At 38.1% G+C, this 19,969-nt stretch overlaps 1 long non-coding RNA gene across 1 annotated transcript; it reads right to left on the bottom strand.

Annotated features, from left to right (window-relative positions):
- Nucleotides 1-621: 621 nt before the first annotated feature.
- Nucleotides 622-12,283, bottom strand: LOC137473442 (uncharacterized). Its single transcript, XR_010998799.1, has 3 exons — nt 12,074-12,283; nt 11,442-11,542; nt 622-859 (listed from the first exon to the last, which is right to left on the bottom strand). It is a non-coding gene; the product is annotated as an uncharacterized lncRNA (long non-coding RNA).
- Nucleotides 12,284-19,969: the final 7,686 nt, after the last annotated feature.

Below are 19,969 nucleotides of genomic sequence, written 5' to 3'. Positions count from 1 at the left end.
TGCCCAAATTCACCAACTGCATTTTGGATATCTGCTCCTCAATATTTTCAGACTTCTTAGAAGTGACATAAGGAGCTCATGAAGGCCTTGGAGGGAGTGATCTTGCTCAGAGCTCTCTACCCAAGCCCTGCACCACAGGCTCTGGTGTGGAGGACACAATCTGACATCCCATTGCTGGGGATGAAGCATTGATTTCTGCATTAGAGATTCCATATATTTCTTCTATTTGCAGTTACAGGAGCCTTCGGAGCTTCCTGCCTGGTATTGTCAGTACCAAGAGGTCCATGACCTTGGTGGAACTTGTGGGATCCACAAAACCAAAACAATGACCCAGAGGAAATAAAAGAGAAGGCATCAAGAAAGGGGTCTGGAGGATCTCTTTTAGGAGAGGCTATGGGATCTGGGCCTATTTAGTCTATAGAAAAGAAGACTGAGAGGAGATCTCACTAGTGCATATAAATATCTCAAGGGCAGGTGACAAGAGGATGGTGCCAGGCTCTTTCCAGTGGTGCCCAGTGACAGGATGAGGAGCAGTAGTCATAAACAAAAACACAAGAAGTTCCAGCTAAACACAAGGAAGAACTTTTCATTGAGGGTGGCAGAGCACTGGAACTGGCTGCCCAGAGAGGAAGTGAAGACTCCCTCTCTGGAGACATTCCAAACCCACCTGGACATGTTCCTGTGTCACCTGCTTCAGGTGACCTTGCCTTGCCAGGCTGTCAGACTAGATGATCTGCAGAGATCCATTCCATTCTAGAATTCTGTGGTGCTGTGACAGGCAGGATTGCCACATGCCTTTACCCTCTTCCCTAGGAGTTCATCCAGCAGCAGCTGCATCCGAGCAGTGGAATCAGGTCACCTGTGAAACAGCACAAGCACAAAGTGGAGAGGCTGAGGCAACATGGACCACATCTGCTGCTCTTGCACATTGGTAATTTGGTAGTTTATAGTAATTTGGTAATTTGCACCAGCTGAACGTGAGGCCTTTTTGTAAGTTAACTTAGCCCTGCATTTTCACAGTAGGGGTTGTAGTGAAACCATTTGAATAATCTGAGTCCCATGATTTAGAGCACCAGTTGGTGAATGCCAAATATCCTTACAGGCAGGCACAGCACATGTGGGATGCATACAGGAATTTTTAAGGATAAAATGCAAAACTGTTCTCCCCATAGTGAAAAGCACACTCAGTAACATTATAAATAAAATGCATCCTTAAAACAAAAACTGTGACTATGCAAGAAGAGGAACGTATGGTGTTGTCAGAGACATCAGAATATGACCCTTTTTAACTATAGGATACTTCAGAAATTATTTCACAACCTTTTACTCTCTGGAACACAAGAAGTTGACTCCAGAGCTCAAGCTGCAAAGAGCAATTGCTGTAGCTGAAAGTATTTGTTTCAAAGCACTGTGGAAGTAAATGAAAGTGTCATTTTGTGCTAATGTGATAGGCAGCTACTCTGCCTTGTCAGAACAAGCAAAGTCCTGTAAGCTTTATCCCATTGCCACAGGCACTTGGGCACCTCTCTGGAAATCAATCACAGATTGGCCTGAAGAAGAGCAGAGCTGAAACAATGGCACCAGAGTAGAGGACCCCTAATGAAATCCATTTGCTAGTCCACACCTAGGCTGTCTAGACAGCACCTCCTGTGCTTTGATCACTGATAAACCATTCTAAATGTTACCAGGGCTGCTTTTTTGTTTCTGTTTACAGGCAATCAATAGGCCTCTGGCCATTGCCTCTATTTCAAAGCAGCGCTTTTCATCTGACTGCAATCAAATAAAAAAGAACAAAGAGATGGGCATTTTGGATATGAGATACTTATTTTCCTGTGATTTATACAATTTCAAATGAAGAGTGAAAACAAAAAAGCAATTGTGAGTGTACATGTGATAAATGTTTCTAATTAGGCATGCTCTCTTAATCAATTTGAAAGTTGTATTCCCTCCCAAAACAAAAAGCAGAAATTTAGTGTAAGCTTTTGTTTGTGTGCATGTGTATGTGCTCATACTGCACAATACCCACCTGTAGATTTTGGAGCCTGTTTTATTTGCATTGGAGCTACATGTCATGGTGCTATTTTGTGCTGTTTGCTAGTACAGTCATGATCTGCACTCTGAAAAATCCACATGGAATATCCAGGTATTTTTCCAAGAGGCTCTGTTTTATGATTTAACCCCAGTACAATACAAACCATAGAAACCAAAAAATCTATCCCAAAACACTGTATCCTACACTTGCTCAACATACACTAGCCCATAAATAATTCAGACTTTTTAGCTATACAGACTGATATATACATTTTTAAAGATTTGTCTAGATATTGTTTTGCTTGTGGATTTAAGCATGTTTTACCCAAATTCAAGTCCACAAATACCATGTGGTTGCCTTTAGCTGGATGTCGGTTCTTGAACTTTGAGCCCCTCTCATCTTTTATCTTCAGCAACTTGAAGTAGCCTGCTTAAATTCAGCCTTTGAAACCCTCCCAGCCCCTCCCTATGTATGTCATAACAGTTCAGCATCTTAAGCCTCAATCACATGCATTCTTTAAAAAACTCCAGAAGATCATAAAACCAAGAAGAGATTAAATCTCATCTCTGAATTTGGCTCAACCAGTATATCATTTCAATACACTTTATTTCTTGGGTAATAATATAAAGGCATTTTGGAGGCAGTTTAACAAAACTAAAAAAAAATAAAAATCAGTCTTGTAAGGCTAGGCATTTTTACTTCTTTATACTTGAAAATATTTCTGTTTCAAAACTCAAGTTCAAGATCAACTCTTTCTGGCTCATCTGTAATCTCCTAAATAATTGATTTCTTTGCTATTTCCTCTTCTCCTCTTTCTGATGATTTAATGAAGAATTTAATTAGGTGCCTTCAAAATTGCTGACCTCATGGGAAAGGGAACAGATAAGCTCTTTCAACAGCATATTATGCTTAGACTGCTGAAGAATGGCACACCCTATGGTCCTGTTAACCAAGTCTTCAACTTCAGATGCTGTAGGATAAAACACTGTGTGCTTACCCTTGCCCCAAAATATTGCACAGTATTTTACTCCCTTTTAAAAATCTCATTAAGTTAATCAAGATTTACCATCTAGTGATTTACCATTGAAGTGACAATATATGGGGGGACCAGGGGTCCAAAAAAAGTGACAATGCATCAAAATCCCTATCAAAATAGGTCAAAGAAGTAGGAAAGTAGGGTGGAAAAATAAAGTCATAATAAACTTGTTAGTCACACAAGTGATGAAGAACAGAGAGACTAAGTCTTTTTCCCAGGGCTGTGTGCATACCATTCATTTACTGATGCTTTACTCAGGTTCCTTAGAGGATGCACAAAGTTTTCAGAGTTCAAGTCCCTACATTGTATCACTGATTACAATGGGAGAGGGTACATTATAAAAACACTCCATAAAACTCTTCAATTTCATTCCTTTGCCAACATTTTCTTTCAGATTGAGGCTATTTGAAGCGAGATCCCAATGTCTCTACAAAATAAAGCTGTGGGGTTGCATAGGAAAATCAATTAACATTTAAAGTTTTAGTTCTTCAACTCCATTGTTTCTTATCAAAAGTAGGACATGAGTTTTGTCTGACTGAGACAGGACTGGAGCTGCTGAAAATTATTTTCCATTCCTAGAGTAATTATAGCAGTTTTAGTAGTGGCCTTTTAAGATGAAACTTAAATAATGCAAGAGAGAAAAGAGACAATGACATCATTTATAAACACGCTGAGATTCGTACACACTGACTCAAATGTACAGTGGGAAGCACTCATGATTCTCTTATCCCTAGCAAAATTTTTATTACAGTTTAATTTAAGAACCATTCCCTCTCCTTGAAGTCACAAGAGTTAACTGGGTGTAAATCTCCCAGGAATAAATTGAACTGAAACAGTGCCCCTTGGAAAAAGACCAAAACAGCTTTCCCAGAAAGAAAAAAAAACCTGAAATCCTATGAGTACCCAATAACTTTGTGAACAAATTGCAGATTTGAGCCAAAAAGACATTAAAAACAACAGAACTTTGCCTGAATTCAGTTTACTTTGAATTAAGTTTTTAATTAATCTGTCTTCAAATTACATATTTAAACATTCTTTATAACTAGAAAAAGTAGGCAAAAAAGAGCAAGATTGAGAATTTTTTTTGCTCTGTAGGAGTCTTTCTTCTTCTAGCTGCAGTTAGCCATCAGATCTGTCATGTGTCATTTTTCAGCTCATTAGGTGGGATTTTGGCAATTTCTCTGTACAGTAAGAGGTATTGAGCAGTTGAAGCTGGGAAGGTCAAATATTAAGCACAATGTCATCATCCCTAATAGCTTCCAAGGAAAATTCTTGCATAATTGTTTAATGCCATGAGCTGCCCGTAGTGGGACATACTCATTTTTGCCAATTTCCATTAACTCTTGGGGCTCACGGCCAGAAGCCGTAGGAGCAAAGGAACGTACTCAGATTGGATCAAGCTGTTTTGCTGATATTCCTGCTGCCCCATACTAATTTAATGAGACACCCCAGCAATGAGGAGAAGCCTCAGAGGGTGGTGCAGCATATGGTCCAGTAACACACCAGAAGACATTTCCCTTTGCATCCAGAGACGATAAATCGTGCACAGGGCACTGCTCAATTAGCATTTGCATGCTTTGGCCCCAAATCAGCAAACAACTTCCATGTGCATTTTGCTCAAGCAAGTCCCCCCCATGAGATCAACAGCATTGCTCATGGTAAGAGGCACATACATCACTGTGAGCAGCACGAGGGCCTTCTTTGGACAGCCATCTGTGGCAGCAAACATGGTTGCAAAGCCTTCCCTGCTGCAAACCAGCCTGCTCCTAGTGCTGGCCGTGGGGTGTCCTGGCACTGCGTGCATCATGCCAACAGCCAAGAGAAGGAAGGTTTTCAAAAGTGTCACAGAGTAATGCTTCACAATCCCAACTGTTTCTTTTAATGGGGTGTTTCGTGGTAAAGTTGTTTCAAGAAAATTCATCCCTTTTTTCTGAGACTGTTTCAACGCTAAAGGCAGAGCTGACTTTCAAGACTCATCAGGATAAAGTAATTAACTGGGGTAATCAAGTGGAATAGATTGTCCCAGGAAACCTCTCTGGTGTGCATGTATAGATGCTCCACTCTAGAATAAGTGAGTTGTAGTCCAGATCCCAGTGTGTGCAGAAGCCTAAGGGTAATTACTCTGCAATAATTTAGTCTATTTTTTAGCCTTGGCCTTAAACTGCTCTCATTAAATCAGTACCAGAAAAAACACAGTTCTCTTTAAGTAAAATATCTCAGTTCAAATAAAGGAGATTTATGGTTTATAAACTAGTTTACTTTGCATTGAAATATCAAATCATGGTTGAGGGACAGTAATTTTCAGTTGAAGCAGAGAAATTAGCAGAAAAAGAGCAATAATTTTTTTAACCACTGAAAACAGATAGATGACAGTGTGCTTTGTCTTGCATTTGCTAAATGTGTGTACACAGATTTTTACATGAGTTCTGCTGTGTCATCATTTGGTTACAAAACTGATGCCCCTGACTACACCCATATTTTTGCAATAAATTAAAATTTGCAATTTAAAATTCAGATTTGTATTGCAACAATACATCTCTCATTCTAGACCAAACACATACCAATACTACATTTAAAAATATTTTGCTTATATATAAAAATTAATAAACTGTAAATATAAACAACAATACACAAATAGTATCAATGTTGCAAAACTACTGCAGGTTCAAAAAAGAAAGTTTTTACACATAGTCAGGTAGTTAAATGTCTCTTTTTTGAAAAAAGCATACTTTTTTCTCTGTCACCTGTCTACCAACCCCCCAAAAATTCTGGATTTGAAAACAAATCCAACCCATCTGTAAGACTGTTGGAATTTTATGTGTTAAGTTTTACCTTTCCCAGAAGGATTCTTTCAGTAAAAGAAGACTAAATCCTCTCAGTTCTCTCTAGCAATTTATGAGCATGTATCATTGATCTTCTGGTAACAGAAACACCTGCATTCATAGGCAAGAGTAGGGAGGATGTACCTTATTAAAGTATAACTTCTGCAAAAATATTTCTTTCCAATTTTCTGCATCCAAAAGAAATAAAACTATGCAAACCCTGGCTGAAATTCTAGCCAGCAGGAAATCAACATGGAATTCACAGTTGATTTCATTGGGGGCCAAGATTTTACTTTCAGATTCTCTCTGCTTTCCACTTTATGATAGGTAATGTGGCATTTTTTGCTATTTTTCTATGTCACAAAGCCACAGAAGTAGATGATGAGACTGGTGGCCCTGAGTCCACAGCAGGAGCCATGCACACGTCTGAGCAGGGAACGCAGAAGCTGAAGAGAAAGGTGTGGTTAGAGTTTCTCATTTCCCAGTCAGCCTTTGGATTGTTAATGTGGTAGAATGTAGAGTTACCATTAGGGATTTTTCCTCATGTGTGGGCCAGGAAATAAGACCAGAGCTGTGCTGGATGCAGAGGTGTGTATCTACACACATCCTTCTGCGTACACACACAGTATCATGACGCAGCTTTGAAGAAGAGAGATAGACTATATCACTGGACTTATAAAATTGACAAGCAAAACAAAATTATTTCTTTTTTTGCAAGATCTTAGAACTGCAAACACACTATGTTCTACCATTATCAGAGGCAGAGAGGACTAAAATGAATATTAATTTAGCCACTCCCACTCAAGGCAAGTCTGTATCTGAATGAAGAGGGGTTTTTTTTTTGGTTGCTTTGCTTGAAAAAAATGTAACAAATTCTTTCTTTGTTGAAGAAGCTTAATTAAAAGCAGATAAAAATCAGGAAAATATTTCTTGCATTCTTTCAAATAGAACAAAACGTGCCTGCAATTGTGAGCTGAAAAGGAGCTGTCTTTCTGTTTATTAAAGAGAAACTAAAGATGCATTGTGCAACCTTATCTATATCTACCCCATGTGTCACATAATCCTGTTAAAAACAAGGATGCTTATTTTACTCAGCTCTTCCCAACAAAACTGCAGTATCCTACACGTAAATGAATTAATACTTTTGCACAGCCCATTTTTGTAATTTAGGTAATAGCAGTATACCCCTGTAAATAGCTGTGAAAATAAAACAGTTTTAGCATAAAAGGATAATCATACAATCCCAAAGGAGTACGAATTACAGGAAAAACTTGCCCTCATGACATTCATCTCCTCAAGAGGCACACTTAGATGATACTGAAGAGAAACAACAAAAAACCCCTGTGATATAAATAATGCACTGGATTTTGCATTTCCAAGGTGTTCTAAAAGTATGAAGTCAAATAGGAAGCTGCATCACTGAATTTATCTCTTCATGTCTGTTCCCACAGCGCCATGGCACAAATCATGTAGACAAGCTTAGAAAGAAGTGGTTATCATGCCAAAAAATTGCGATCATGGATTCTGAAGGCACTTGTTTTACACATTTCTACACAATGATTGCAGAGTATATGATCCAAGAAGACATTGCTCCCAGCTGAAATGCACACAACCCTGCCTTCCACAGCACTACATGGAAATGCTTAGCGAGAGTAACAGGTTAACAAAGCATTGGCAAATGGCTTCTTTGCTCACACTGGTGCAAAAATAAGCAGACAGGGAAACTGGGGCAGGGGCCTGGTTTAAATTCTGTAATGCATAGAACAATTTCTCATTAATTAATTCAGTCATTAGTAGCAGTTTCCCTGAGGGTAGTGTAACCTGAACAGGATATCACAATTACAGCACTCATTCCTTTTTTAAGCTTGTTGGCATTTGACATGGAGTATTTATCAAAAAAGACATCTCTGTTCAGCAAACTCTTAAGCAGCTCTTCCTGGCTTCCTTTATACATTGATTCTCATTTATTCTCCTGGTAGGCAAGGTCTGTAAGAGCATCAGAAGTGACAGTACTGCTTCCTTTTCAATACGTATAAGACCTCTATTACTGTAGAATGGGCATGCCTACCTACCAAAACATCAAGTATGTATTCTCCTAAATCTTTGATTAAAGAATCTTGATTTAATTGCTAAATTTTCCAGAGTAGTTGGGCATCTGTAAAAAGGAAATATTTAAGTATGTTTAAAATTCTGATGACTGAGTGATCCAAGAAGGCAGTAAGAAAGCAGGGACTAAAGCCATATGGCAGGAATCTTTTGTCACTACACTTAGTCTTCATGAGTGTGTTGTGTGCATGGATGGTTGGCACATGGTGACAGAGAATTGCTTGTGTACAGACACCAGTCACTGTTTCACTCTGTGCCCTGGCCCCAAGCCATGCCACCAACTATTGCTCTGCTCCTAGACAGGAATAACTGTAATTTAGGCAATACTAGACGGTATTCTTGAAAGCTTAGAAGTCATTCAAGATAGAAATTGCTGGGAGCTGCCCCTTAAAAAATCTGAAATGCTCAGTCCTCTCCTGTAGGTCCCCAGCCCTTCAAAGACCAAAAGGAAGAGGAAAAAAACAGCCTTAAACTGCAGAGATCTACAGAAAAGGAGCTCCATATTCCTAGTGAAGCATCTCTGAATTTCTCTGATGATCTGATGAAGAGTTCTGCTCTGCCTTGCATGATTCATATGAAAACAGAAATCTTGTGAACAGAACATGCCACCTTCATTGCTGAATTCTTTCTGAAAGCTCTAAGTTTTATTTCAGTGTAACTGATTTAATAGTATTTCAGGGAGTTTTTGGCATCTCTGTGCAAGAAAATAAATCACTGCTTTGCAAGATGTGTCTTGGGTCCCAAGGACTCTCTGCACCCAAAGGGCACCACAAACTTCCACTGTGTTGCAACATGAGATTTGCAGTGAAATACACAAAAGAAAAATACTGTTTCAGGAATCAGGTTATTGCCCATGCTCAATTAGGGCCACATTCTTTCCCATAATGCTGGATTTTGATTTCTTGCCTGTTTCAGCGGTAAAGGAAAGGGTTTGAAGACCTCAGACAGTCTGAGAATTGAAATGGTAGAAAGCTTTAGATGACTCTGTCCTTGAAGCAGGATGAGCAAAACATAAACCATAAGTCAAATTATTTATGGCTATAACAAATGGTGACATGTACAAGGAAAAGGTGTCCCACAAAATATTTTAGGGTCAGTTTAGAGCAACCGTTATAAATTTTAATGTTCTGGCTCAAAGTAGCATAAGAAAACTTGCTCTTGTAGCGTATTGGCTGGTTATGGAGAATGTGGAAAAGGCTTTTTGCATCCACATTTTCCAGCTTCTCTTTAATATTCTCTTATCCTATGGAGAGTTTCTCTAGTCATTCATGTATGTCCTATAGATCTCTAAACATTTAACTTTATTAGTGTAAAATCAGGGCCACAGATGGGCAGAACAAACCTTCTGCATCTTAACTGACCCTTTCCTCCTGAACAAAGTAGCAGCAAACTGCCAAGGCTGAAGCTCTTCTCTTGTAGATGGGCAAACCCTTTATGTACATATACAAAGGTTTTGGATGTACTCTGTGAAACTTGCCATGTGAATGCTCACTGGGTCAGGCATTTAATTTGCAAAGGCAGTAAATTCACACAGTGCATGATGCAAAGAGCTGATAGTTCTTAGCTAAAATAGAATTTTTGAGATTGTAACCCATTCCATTAATCAATGGCAACATTGCTTCCACGAAAACAGTGGCTATTGCACTTATAGACAGCATCTGACTCTCCCTGATGCTGTTAAGGGGTCAGTCTGAAAATATGTGGTTACAGCTCCAATGAAAAACTTTCTGACCACATTTTATCATGATAATGACCAACACAGCCAGTCTGGATTATATCTGCAAATAAAAATTTAACCAAAGAATTTTATCCGATGGAAAAATCAATATAGTTTACAATGAGTGCATGTCTTAATAGCCACAGGGCAGCCACTAATATTGTCATTAAAAACATTCTTGCCTTTATTAATTTATGTTTTTCCTCTTAAAAAAAAATCTATGTGAGCAATAATCATAAGGGAACACCTCTACATTCATTTGCTTTTCAAATGTGCCTAAATTATTTAGCTTGTCTAATGAATTTGTCTTGTACTAAGATCTTTGCTATCAGTCCTTGCCCTGCAGCCCTACCCAGCACTGCTGTCAATGGAAGTGTTGGCTGAGTGAGAACTGTTTGGGGACAACATTAATCAGAAAATTCAAGAAGTTAAACAACCCATCCAATTTTGTGTGTTGACTGGAAGCACCCTAAAATGACAGAAAGCTATTTATGTGTTTAAACAGAGCTTTTTTTAGTGTCTCAAAACTTGTGCATACTGGAGAATTTTAATTCTGGGCTTTCTACACTGATTATGTCTTTATACATGTTCCTATGAAAACAGGAGGAAGAACAGCTCAGTTCCCCTGGGGTCCTCACTCTCTGCCACAATGAATGATCCCAAAAGTTCAGAGTGAATCTATTTAGTCCTTCTATCCTTCTTGCTAGGTATTATTATAGCCAAAATGTCTATGCATTTTCTGGAGTGTAGTGCCAGGGCAGCAGAACAGCTGAAAGGTCTAGAGCTGACCAGTACTGCAGGAAAATGATGTTAAATTTGGAGCATCCTAGTATGTGTATCCAACCACCTTACTCTTTACAGCCACTCTTGGGCTAGCACTGCTTCCTAAACACAAAATCAATGAAGTGCCACTTCACACAGTCAGCTGAAGAAATTGAGAATCACGCAGGACATCACCAACAAAAATAGGCTCAGAAAGCAGAAATCAGAAATTAAGCTCCCAGCTTAATAGAAATCATAACCCTTAGATATACTAAATAATTCTGCATCTGAAAATCACATTTCTAGAAAAGTAACTGAAAATTATTTCTTTAACAAAGCAATCAGTATTAATAGTCTGATATTTAATAACTGGTGTGAATTTACCACATCATCAGTGCATCTACTGCAGAAAGATGTTCTGGCACAGGCACTCAATTTAGTGGAGACATGTCTTGCTCAGGAAAGCTCATGTACTTTGTGAGTTCCAGGTGTCCCATAGAAGAACTCTTCTGATTAGCAAAAAGAAATATTAAATCCAAGAAGAGGACTGCAAGTCAGTACCAAAAGTATCGGGACACTGGCTACTTAAGAAGGAAGTAGTGATTCTCATGCTCAGCTTCCAGGGAACCCACTGGGTGTGCTTCTCTGAGTTACCAGGAAACAAATAAGAACAAGTGAGCTGCTGCTGAAGGACATTCCAAAGTGAGATTTGTCCTGCTGCCTCATGTTATAATCTTTACAAACTTGTTCTAAAATTTTGTATTTCTGCTGTGCTTTTTTTATTTTTTTTTCCCAATGAAAGTCAAAACAGGCATTGGACCATCTTTAAAATTATGAAGTTATCCCTTATTTCACTGGCTTCGGTGGAAACAAAAGCATGTCCATGATTTGCATGGGAGTGAAGGGTTTGGAAAAAAATGGGAGTCTAAACAATTCCCAAGAAAAATAATTCTGATAACTTCTTACATATCAGGACAGATTTAGACAGCAAAAGAAGGATTGGTTGTGGTCTTTCCTTATCCACAGCTCTGCTGATTTTTTGAGAGATGATTTATCTGAACAGGAGGCTGGCAAAACCAGAAATACATCAGAGAAACAAACAAAGCCCAGGAAATTATTATACCTCAGTAAAATTATTTGTCATATATTCCTCAGTTGTACAGAAACAGACTCTTTTCCCTCCAGATTTAAATATAATTGTCAGTTTGCCAACCCCACTGCTTATAACATTTTGAATAGGAGTAAAAATTTAAGTGTGGAAAGGACAGTACCTCTCAAAAAAAAAGGCTATCTACAAAACCAGTGGAGAGTACTGATTATGATAAAAAAACCTATCAAACTCTTTGAGCCTGCTATGCAGTGATAAAAACCAGGATATTCCTAGAAGCAAAAAAAAAAAATTACTCTTATGTACACTCTACAGAGCAACCCAGCACAAGTATGACATTGAATAATTTACACCAATTATGTGTTCTCTGATCAAAAGAATTTTGTTTCTATTGGCCTGGGTTTATGGAAGTTATTAATAGGAAGATTTTCATGGAAGATCATGGGCATTAAGACACATTTAGTTTATTTGAAAAAACACCAAATGTTACCTTATGAACTGTATTTGTATTGATTCCTTGTCTTGGCTGAGGGCTGGAAGAACAGGAAGGACGTTTTGGTGACGATTGTTCATTTTATGAGCTTTAAAGCGCTCTGCTTTATTAGTGGTCAGAGACAGCTTATTCTAAAGAACTTAAAGAAGAGTAGCTCTTCCCTCAGCACTAACTTCCTGCTTAAATTAATTCAGGCCAATTTGCAGTTTCGAAAGACAGCTGATGAAAGGAAGGCTTAGTGGGGCTGGAGTGAATGAGCCCAGGCTGATACTGCCAGATGGCCTGAAACAAGATTAGTTGACATCAAGTTCTTAAAAAATCGGCATTGTAGCTTAAGCAGTTATCACTGTGCAGTTTTTTTCTGGGACACTGACAGGGCAAGGATGGTATTTCTTAGTTATTTCCTTTGCCACAAACAGTTTGGAAACTTGGGAACTATTACTGTGAACTCCAGATACAAGCAGACTGTGCTCAAACGCCTAACCAGGTATTTTGAGGATCAGAGAGAAAGTTTGGGTTTGTGCCTTCAACCTGTCGGTGTGACCTTAATGTCATGCTTTCTGTGACTTTTCCTTCCCTACACAATCAAATAGGATTGTTTGATTGTGTGGTGATGGAAAGGGTGGTAGTCCCTCCCAAGTGCATGCAGGTTGTGACACGGCTTGTATGTGTCTCAGCTTACTGGGAAGGATGTTGGAAATATTCACAGATTTTGGCAAAAATCTGATTTTGACCATGAAACTGTTTTCCTCTGTCTCTTTTATCTCTCAGTGAAACAGCCCATGGTCCTGAATTTTTAGCATACTTCAGAAAAAAGTCCTTTAATGGAGCTGGAAATTTTGCCAAGGAAATTTGTGAGTAATAAAGTGGTTATTCAAACGCTCTTGTGCATATCTCTACAAACCTCTGCACTGTAGATACAAAAACAAAACATCACTTAAAGCATATACCTACAAAGTATAATCCTCCACATGATGTGTTAAATTTCATCATGCTATTGAAAAAATACTGGAGATGGCAAATAAGAAACTTGGCCACTTTAACACTACTGCCAATACTCTAAAACTCCTGAGTGAGCATTAGGAAGAAAAGAAAAGAAATAATAGAATTCAAAAGAAAGTCATAATGTTGCAAGAAGAAGGATGTTCTGTTTTACACCATGGCTGTGTGTCTTCTGGAAGGGAAGGATTCTCTATGAGTGTGTAGGCATGGATCAAACACAAGGCATACATTGTGCTGATACCTGTTCACTGGAAGCTGAAATCCTGCTAGATTGCTCCTTAGAGCTGCTCTTTTTTTATTTTGTTTTTTACCTCGAGGTGGTGGTTAAGCATCGTTTTGCCAGAAATAATGCAGCTATTTTAAAATAAAGAATTAGAACAAGCACAGTTCCCACTGAGGCATAGAAAACATTTTTTTTGCCTCAAAAACTCTGCCTTTTAAATTTTTTTTTAATATATTCAGGAATAAAAGAGAGAGAGAGAATTTGCCCCACTAGAAAGGCAAGGAAGTACAGTACTTATGGATAAAATTATGAGAGAGAAAAAAGAATAAAATTTTCAAAAGTTCATTATTTATAATTTTTAATTTATGGAAGATGGAGCTTTTCTAAGAAAATTCAATTGTTTTGCACCATAAGAAACAGAGTTCTTTTACAAGGTCTCATTATGCTCAGTGATGATTAGAGAGCAGAGTTTCTTGTGAATAAAGTATTTTTGTTTTGAAGTTTCCTACTCTAAATTGTATTGAAAACTCTAAAGAGTTCTCCTGGGTTGCTGGGTGAGCTCAGAGAGGTTGTAAGCTGCAGAGCTGGCTGGTCAGTGCATTTCTCAAGCATTGGCCTGGGGTAAAAGAGGTGCTGCCATTTCCTGTAATCTTTGAGACCAGCCAGTCAGAATACATACTTCTGGTGTTTGGGGGAAATGGGTAACTAACCAAGGCAATGAACATAAAAACTCAGCAGCTACAAAAAATCTTTGCTTCTCCAGAGAACTCAAGCTCCTGATCTGGATTTTTTTCTTTCTTTTTTGTTCCCAGGTGGCCTCACAGGCTGGAGAGCCAAAGTACAAGAGTAGGATCTCAGGCAGATTCCCATCATGAAATAGCCTGTTTTCCTTCAAAAGACTTAGAAGAATTGATCCAGAATGTTTCCATTTCCAACAAAGCACTGTGATGCCCCAGATATACCATGTGCACTTTTAGGTACCCCAAACTCCCAAAACAAGGCACTGGTGCAGAGCCCGGGGCTGCTACCCAGGAATGCTCTGAAGGCAAAGCCAGACATCCTGTCCAGAACCCAACCACTTCATTTGATTCCCACCTGCTGCTTAGTCTTGAGACTTAAACATTGACTTACCCAACTCACATAAACCTAACAGGAATTGTAACTCATGTGTCCAGATGTTGGCTGCAAGTGAGATTGGAACAACATACCTCTGACATCATTAGCCAAAAAGTGCCCCTAAGTGCCTTGACAAGTCCAATCCTGCTAATTGCCACATGACCAGAAATTGAACCCAGATCTCCTAAGGCACAAATACCCTACTTTTCTTAAATTGCAGGTTTTGGCACAATATCTTTGTAACTGCATTTTCTCCATGAATACAATAGTTTTTGGGATACAATAGTTGTATCCCAAACCCCAATCCCCAAAAAAGCAAATTAAAAACATAGAGGCCATTATAAATATGCTTGCCAAACCCAAGTTATGAAGATATCCACTGGTCTACAAATAAGGGAAATACCTTTTCAAAGCTGCTCTATTTGTTTTTAAAATACTTTGAAAAAATACTGCTGAGTAAATAATTTATACTAATGAAAGCACATGACAAATACGGCTTATTTTACTGTTTGGTTAATCTTGTTGAACATGTAGGAGGTTTTTTTTCCATTGGTTCTGGGACGCAGTTAACACAGCTTTTCATTTCAATATTTAGTTTACCTCATACCTGAAATTTCATCTGCGTTGTCGAATTGTTGGCCAGAGTAATTTTTTATGTCTCTTCATAGACTGAACAAATATTTCACTCTTTGTATGATATCACAGAAGTGAAATTTGTTTCTGTTTTCCATCTTCATTCTTTAACAATTTTAGTACCATTGTCATATGAGTCTAGCTTTCATTTTAAAAGCTAAACACATAAAATATATGTGGGAAAGAAAATTCATTTAGAAGTTTGTTTACATACTGGATTTTGTTCTTGCTATTTAACCAACTTCTTAAAAAGCAACTTAAATAAGATTACTGTTTAATGAAGGATTAAATTTTACCAGGACTAACTTTTTCCACAGTGACTTAAAGAAAGCTGAGGAAAATGACACAGCCTGGGAACAATTGCCATATTTGAAGCCTGAGGCAGCTTCTTTGCAGCAGTGGGCTAAGGCCCAGGAACCAATGCAAAATTCAAACCTCCAAGTGAAACATGAACTAGACTATAAGTTGCTTTCAGCCTCTTTTTGCCTTGATGGTGAAATTTGAAGTATATTCTCTGTGGCTGCTCTTACTAATTTAAAAATTCAAAAGCCTCACTGAATTGTGCATGTCACTTTTTACCACAAGAGTCACATTATAGTTACTATAATTGCTCTCTAGAAGTCAGATATAAGTCTGTGTTTAAAGGAACACATTTTTATGAAACTTTAATAATGGCATTGTAACAGACTGTTCTACCAAGCTAAGTAACTCAGCCTGATGTCTTTTTTCTTAAAGGAAGCTGTGTTGGAATTCTGTTTTCTAGCTTCTCTTTAAAGTGAATCAAGTTTTAAGCACAACACTCTGGAAACTTTCCACAAAAAAGAAAGGAACCCTTTCCAAGTGCAACCCCTAGTATTTGCAAAAGGGTCAGATGAAAGTTGGTGTCTGGCACCTGCCTGATGCTCACAGGAAAGTATTTGGGTCTTCATCTGGTGGGAATGAGCACAGCAATAATATGTGGTGGCTGAGAGTTCCTCTCACTGTTTGCTGATAGAGAGATTTGACCAGTTAATTGAAGGATAATAGCAAGACTGTTTTGCAAGGTCTCTTAGGAATGCAATCCAGAATGATTAGAATGTGTGAATATTTTTCTTTGCAGCAACTCTTCAAGGAAAATGTCCTTCGCTTCTAAACTCAAGTTCAAAGTGGCTGGAAAACTTTGCATGAATGCAGATATTCCCTGTGGAAGTGGAGCTGCTTTGGCATGAGATGATGGGTAAAACAAGATCTCCTTCAGGGAGGCACGAGGCTGTTGGCAACAGCAGGGGTTTGTCCTGGAAGTTCCAGGCCCAGCTCCATTCTGTTTTCCAACGGAGACTGGACATTAATGAAAAGCAAGTATCTTCTCTCAGTGAGACATTCCAGCCTCTCCTCCCAGCGTAGTTTGCACGTATTGCATTTGCCCAGCTGACTGCCAGATGAAGACTTTTGGTGTGCAGTTTATAGGGCTTAAGAAGGTGGATCAAAAGTGCTCTAGTCCCTAAAAACTAGCTTTGATAGGAATCTAAGCCAGTCTGTGGAAAGAAAGCTGCTTGCCTGTATTTACTTTGTTCATGTCCAAACTGTCCACAGCACTGGGCTGTGTCACAGTGGTGTTTTACACAGTCACCTCTGCCCAGACAATGAAAACTCTGTGTTAGTAATAAAGCTATTTCATGGAAATGGTGGTAGTGTAACCAACAGAGGATTTTCACAGTGGTCTAAGCCTTGAAACTAATTATTTTTGACTAATAAAAATGAAGAGTTTTCCTATTTTGAAATGTACATATTAACTGTATGAAGCCTTTTATTATGTCAAATGTTATGATTTTTAAAGGCTGGTAAATATATAAATGTACCTAATCCTGAGAGAATATTTTTTTCCTAATGCTTAATACCAGGCATCAAGGGAAGCAGGAAAAGTAAAAAATGAAAATAGAATGTGAAATATGAATTATCTTTGGTGCAGAGTCAATTATATTATTAATTACAATCAATGACTATGACACTTTTTTACCCCTCCCTACTCTCTGACTACTTTACTGTGCTCAAAAGGTATTTTCCAGAAATATTTATTCACCTGTAAGCAATAGAGGAAAGCTGCAGAGCTCTAGAGCCAAGCTCTGAGCCTTGCTGAGGCACCACAACCAGGGCAATCCCCTCCTTCTGCTGCTGAGGAAGCGCCGTGGCGCCGGTGAGGTCTCAGTGCCACACACAACTGGAACAGCAGGAAGGGGTTGAAAAAGAGACACCTGGCAGGGATGAAATTAAGAGAGGGGTTAAAGAGTGCCCTTTAATGGGCTTGGCCAGCTAGCTACACAGGCCAAAGGATGTTTGGAACAGGCACGAGAACCTGAGCAGAATATCTAGAAACTATAAACATATATATATTTTATATATAAATATATATATATATAAAATAGCAATATATTTCTAACAGATATGTTATATAGCTATGTATATGTACAAAATAAAGAGCGCATACGTCTATTAATTTACATATATAAAGCTCTGTGCTGTAGTCACTTTTTCAGTTGCCTAAATATTTCAAGAATAAGAACGGAAGAAAAAGTTAGAACTTTGATAAGTCAGAAAATAAAATCAAAATTCTTCTGTAACTTTGACATGAAAAAACAGCTTCATTACTCCTTAAAAAATATTTATAAAATTGTAAATAGAAAGATACTTCTTTCAAAATTCTACTAATATATTAAAATCTGAATATCCATTGATCCCATTTGCCACCTTTCAATGGGACCTGCAATGTAAACAGTGAATATAAAATGCAGAGTCAAAAACTTTCCCCTTTAGTCACAAGTGTAGCACTGTTAAGGTGCATGCAGACCACTGCTCCTTTATGTTACTGTTCATGCTTGGATTCTGTATGTCTGTTGTACTTATGCAGAAAATACTTTGGAAACTAAAATGGTTTATTAATTTTATTTGTAATGCCAAGTCAAAGGAGTCTTCAACATTGGTAATTAAAAAAAAACAAAACAAAACAAAACAAAAAAAAAAAAAAAAAAAGAAAAAAACACAGAGGAAAAACCCCAAACAAACAAAGAAACAAACAAACAACAGCAACAAAAAAAAGAAGTAGGGGTGGGGAGAGGGAATGAGAAGCCTAATAATGACAGAAGTGATCTATTCTGAACTAAGATGTGTACCAGGGAAACTGCAGGACCATCATCACCTCCCTCTCTGGGATCTCTGTGGCCAGGACTACCTAATGGAAAAAAAGGTAAAAGAAAATCAGTAAGTTACAATCCCCAGGGTGTTCATTTTGAAGCTGGATTGCAACACAAGCAGAAATGTTATTTTCATGATGGTGTCAAAATAGTACCTAAAAAACGTCATTACAATTGGCACTGCTGGTGTGTTCTCCAAACAATGGCCCCTAAGAGCAGAATTAGAGTAACATGGTCCCAGCATCTCTGAGAAATGTTTGAAAGATCTCAGTGTTCTAGAGGGACCTGTGTGCAATCAGGATCCAAGCCAACACTGGACGTGCTCAAGGCCAGGCTGGATGGGGTCTTGAGCATCCTGGTCTAGTGGAAGGTGTCCCTGCTCATGGCAGGGGGGTTAGAACAAGAGGATCTCTGAGGTCCTTTCCAACCCTAACAATCCGACAATTCTGTGACAGCACTGTTGTGAAGTTCCTTTCAGCAAAGAAGCAATATCCCATTTTGCCATGGTGCTTTGATTTATAGGGAACTTTAGTGTAAAATAATGGTGAGAGCACTGAGACAGGATGTGTGAGAGATAGGTTTAGTTGCTTCTTCAGCCTGAATAGATTTCCCAATTTTCAGCCTAAAGTCTTGGATATTTTAGCTGATTGTTAATTTCCTGATAACTGAGAGACCTGTATTTGACCTGATATAGAATCAGATCTTCAAATACCTTTAAACAGAACTCACAGATGCCATGGCAAGTAAGACCACATGAATATAAATATCCTTGATAGACCCAGAATCAGGCAAAACAGATTCAGCTGACATTTCTGTATGAATAAAACTCATATGTCTTATTTTCCTCACTCCTCCATAACAAGAAATCTGGGCATAAGACCCCATTTTCCTGTTATGTCTGTTCAAGTGCAGTCAGGCTTCTAGCTCCAGATGAAATCCTCAGTCCACATGTGCAATGCAAATAATAACATAATACAAATAAAACTGTATGCTTAATAAATGAACCCCTCTATATAGAATATTATTTTATTTTGAGCTTGTTTTTCCGTGATCTTACAAGTTTTATTTTTATATTCCTCAGGTACCTCTATACTCAGTACATAATTAAGTTATATGTAAAGAGATATATTTTCTTTTATTATATACTGAAAGAGAGCATACACATAATGGAAGTCCTTAGTAAAGTAAAGAAATGCAATTTGATATAGTGCTGCAGCTGAACAGAACTTACCATTTTCTTTCTTTTTCCTCTTTTATAGTTTTCACTTCATGTCATTTCTTTATAAAATAGCCTACATTCAGTCTCTGTTGCAGAATGGACATTCAGAGATGTGGACATGACATATAAATAATACAGCCCTTCTTCCCTCTTTCTGTTTCAGACTATAGACCTAGATTTTGGACAAGTACATAAATTTTGTATTATAGCATGAAAAGCAATTAATCCCATTAATAAGCAATAATTCATATAATTCAGATCATGAGCTGTCACTATGAATTACTTCATTAGCCAGCGTTTTACCCTAGGCTAAAAAGCCAGCTTCATTAATTCTGTAGAAGGCTTATTTTCTTCTCTTGAAAAAACACAGTCGAACCCACTTAAAGAAATACTCTTCTTAACAACAGATACCATCCAAGAAAAAAATTATTCAGCAGCAGGTCTTCATACATGTTAAACTTATTTAAAAGATAAAACATTTAGATCACGTTTATGTATGGAGTGAATGTCACCAGAAAGATATTTGTTATGAA

Source organism: Anomalospiza imberbis, chromosome 4, assembly GCF_031753505.1.
Source record: "Anomalospiza imberbis isolate Cuckoo-Finch-1a 21T00152 chromosome 4, ASM3175350v1, whole genome shotgun sequence".
Classification (NCBI taxonomy): domain Eukaryota; kingdom Metazoa; phylum Chordata; class Aves; order Passeriformes; family Viduidae; genus Anomalospiza; species Anomalospiza imberbis.
This window is presented reverse-complemented; position numbering and strand designations above follow the sequence as displayed.